Raw genomic sequence first — 4,277 nt, 5'->3', positions numbered from 1 at the left:
CCCCCATCCTACACTCAGCCTCTCCAGTGGCCTCTCATCTTTTTCATAATAAAATCCAAAGCTCCTGTCACGTCACGCCTTCCTGACCACTCCCTTGTCCTGTCTCCCGACTGCACTGGACCCAGATCACGGAGCCTCAGGCCTTTGTCTGCTCCCACTTCTGCCTGGGACATTCCACTTGCAGACTTTTGCATTGCTCTGCAAACCAAATAGCCCCCTATCCATCTCCATCCCATGACTCTTTTATTTTCTTTCTTATTCTTGGGCAGAGCCTGACACGCAGTAGGGGCTCAAATATTTGTTGAACGATTTAAACGAAAGAATAGATAAGGCGTGATGATTTTCTCCTTTTTATATTCCGCATTCTCTCCTCAAAAGCCGAGCGGTCTGCCACCTGGACCCTCAGGGTAGAAGTCATTGGTCCCAATCGTAAGCTGAAGAACTCAACACCAGACAGGCACGCGGTAAAGAAGGGGACCTGTGAGCAAGATGTCACAGCTTAGTAAGGTGATCAGGATATGCAGTTATGAAATACGGTGAGCCGAGGGCGGGGCCGGACATCATTGGACACACCCCTTCCAGTTCCCTGTTTGCTCTGCCTTTCAGGGAGAGGTGCTTCCTCTCTGATGTTTGGCAAAGCAAGTCTGGGTATTTTCCTGCCTGGGCAAGAACAGGAGCACCAAGAGAGATTTTCCAGGGATATGCAAGTTGCAGCCAAACAATGTGACTTTCTGTGGGTCTCTGCCAAAAAGGAGAGTCAGCACTCATTTGTTCCTAACGTGAAAGCCCCTCGAAGAAGGACGAAAAGGGAAAAATATAGCAGTTCTGTTGAGAGTACAGAATTTAGAATGGCTCTTGCTGGAACAAAAAGGGTTTGTTTTTTTGTTTTTTTTGTTTTTGTTTTGTTTTGTTTTTAGAGGAATGAAACTTCTGTATGATACTGTAATGGTGGATACGTATCATTATACATGTTTCAAAACCCATAGAATGTACAATGTAAAGGATGGACCTTAATGTAGACTATGGACTTTAGTTAATAATCATGTATCAATATTGGTTCATCCATCGATTGAATCAAATATACCACACAATGCAAGACATCAATAATAGAAAAACTGTATGGGGGAAGGGAGGAGGGTACATGGCAATTTTCTGTACTACGTGTTCAATTTTTCCGTATACCTACGACCACTCTAAAAAATAAAGTCTATTCATTTAAAAAATAGCTTAAAAGGCACACTTTTTAATGAGTGTGAAACTTGTGAAGATGACCCTTCGTTTCACTATCGTATAAGAGTGGGAAATAGAAACATTTTTTAAACATATGTATCTCTTGATAGCCTGAGGTGGAAAACAATCCGGCCACCATTAATTAATTTGGAATTGATCCACTGTTCTTGAGTTTGAAGTGTGTGGCTTTGCTTTTGTTGTTGTTGTTGTTGTTGTTGCTTTTAAATGTCAGTATTTTGTCATCCAAAGAAAGCCCTCAGAGAACTGTGACTCTTAAAAAGACAATATCAAATGTTTCAACAACTGACAAACCTCAGACTTCCTGTGTTTCTGTAACTTGCAGTTTTCCCTTCTTCTTTTAATTTGTTAATGATCTCTCTGGCTGCAGGCTCTCCCTGTCACACATCCCTAACTAGATCAGTAGATCAAAGGTGAGGCTTTGCTAAGTAATCAGTGTAATTTCACCCGTGTAGCAAGCTATTAAAAACAGACCTACAGAGTTTTTTCAAGGACAACCGAGGTATTGATTTGGCAACCAAAAACTCCAGTGGTGCAAGTAGTAATATACAAGGGCCAGTGTTTCCACATCATCTCTATCCCTTACTCACTCTGTCCTTAGGGAATTCCTGCAAGACTCAGAAAAGAAAAGGCAAATACGCCCAGGCCCCCCACCCCCCAGGCCAGTTCCTGCCTTCAGAAAAGAATTTCACTGTTACAAATTAGAGTAGGGAAGAGAAACCTCCTCTTTTCTTAGACAAGCTTGTTTTCTCTTTCTTTTTTTGAGATTGGTTTTTCCATGCATGTTTTTACCTCCCAGTCCTTACATCTATAGGTGGATTTTTTTTTTCCCCAAACAACACAGTTCTTATGTATTTTTGTAATTTGTTTTACATTTCTGGAATGAGGAAACTTTTCAGCTCATATTGTTGTTAAAATCTAGATAAGGCACCCGTGTGATAGATCACCCAGAGCCTTAGAAGGAAATGATTCACCACAATACTGTAACCGAAAGTGTTCTAACACCAAGGAAGAAGGCAGGTCATTAACCGCCTTACCTGCCCTAGGCAGCTATTGGGAGGCACCAAAGGCCCAGCTTAGCTTTCGCCTTCAGAGGTCCCCTACGTCCAGCTTAGCCGGCTCCCATCAGCTTTGTTCCTGTTCCGTTTCCTCTGTCCAGATACAAATAACTGATTCAGGAAGCTCACCCTCCATTTTTAATTGTTAAAAGGAACCTATGAATTTGAGATTTTTAAAAATCACCCATTAGGTCCGTCTGCTTCCAAAGGGTCCTTCCCAGGCCACTATCTTTAAATTTGGCACTTAATTTTTTTTTTTCACTTAAAAATTTTTAATTTGTTGGATAAATAAATGAATAAAACCAAAGATGTTCAGAATAAGTCCAAAATTATAAAAATAAAATATATCTTTAAATAATAAAAAGATAAATAATAAAATTCTATTTAAACAAAAAAACATACACTAAAGCAGTGTGTGGGAGAAGTGAACACTGAGCACACTTTTTACTAATAAAAAGGTGTCAAACAGGAACAGCAAAAGCATGGGGACTCTAAAAAATGAAAAACGTGTACTTTAATTTCTCTCTCAATGCTTTGGGGAAGGCAGATCACAGAGACACCCAGGAGTTCATCAATCTTTATGAAAAGCGGTATGAAATATTTCTCATTTTTCTTTATTTAGTTACATTGCAAAATTGAAAACCGATCACTATTGATGAGAAATTATCTGACTTACACATTGAGATTCAAGTTGCCACTTTCATCACACGTATTTTGCATGGAAAAAACCAGATTTGACCTGTGCACTTTGAACAAATTTGCTAAAACTAGGCAGGGCTGCAATATGATTTTTGTGCGTCCCTTCCTCCATAAAAAAGTAAAACAAAATAAATTATATTTCATAACTGCATTGGCATAAAAATGAATATATTAATATTAAATATTAAAATATTTTCTTCAACCTACAAGGTCACTTTTTTTCCTTCTGATTTTAAAAGATATTAAAACTTTTTCACGGCCCCACTATGTCGAATGGGGAAGTTTTTCCTGGAAAAAGTCATGATGTAGAAATGCCTATTAAATAATCATAAAATGATGACAGGAGACAGAAATTTTTTAACATTAAAAAATTCTGTCAGTGAATTGTCACCATTATAAAAAATGTTTATACTCCTTTAAAAAAAATTCAATACAAAATAAAAACTTCCTGAGTGTTCAAATCAGGGGAATAGAAATAAGTGTGGTACCTCTAGTTAATGGAAAATTATTCCATCGCTAAGAAAATCAGAGTTTTCAACGAACAGATGACCATTTTTCATGTTTGAAATGCAAAACACATTTTTAAATGGATTTTCTCCCTGGAGTTAGTGAAGGTCGGGGGAAATGGATACTCATATATTTAATGAATAAATGATCATCGGATTTTTTGGAAATTTTGTGAAGGCATGTGAGTTACATGTAAACTGCATCCTCTTTAATTCACAAATTCCACTTCTTTGCATTTATCCTATAAAATTCATTCCTAAAGTATGCAAATATATAAAGGCATAGATATTCACGGCAACATTATAACAGCCGAAAATTGAAAAAGGAATTAATATTCATCATGAGTGGAATGGTTATAGAAATGATGATCTATTTCTGCTATGAAATAGTATACGGTCCTTGAGAAGAATAACACAGACATGTGACAACACGGCTCACTGGCCCAAATTGTATTGCCTGCTTATTCCTAAACCAGTGGTTCTCAACCAGGTGCATTTTTGCTCTACAGGGTACATTTGGCAATGTCTTGAGATATTTGTGGTTGTCACAGCTAGGGCAGAGTGGGGGGTATTACTACTGGTGTCTAGAGGACAGGGACACTGCTAAATATCCTACAGTACACAGGACAGCCCCCTGACACACACACACACACACACACACACACACACACACACACACACACACACACAGCATAGAATTAATCTGGCCCCAAATGGCAAAAGTTCTGAGGTCCAGAAATTCTGTTCTAAACTGCTCGCAGATAAA

This window comes from Pteropus vampyrus, unplaced genomic scaffold (genome assembly GCF_000151845.1).
Source record: "Pteropus vampyrus isolate Shadow unplaced genomic scaffold, Pvam_2.0 Scaffold117, whole genome shotgun sequence".
Classification (NCBI taxonomy): domain Eukaryota; kingdom Metazoa; phylum Chordata; class Mammalia; order Chiroptera; family Pteropodidae; genus Pteropus; species Pteropus vampyrus.
Note: the sequence above shows the minus strand (reverse complement) of the source record.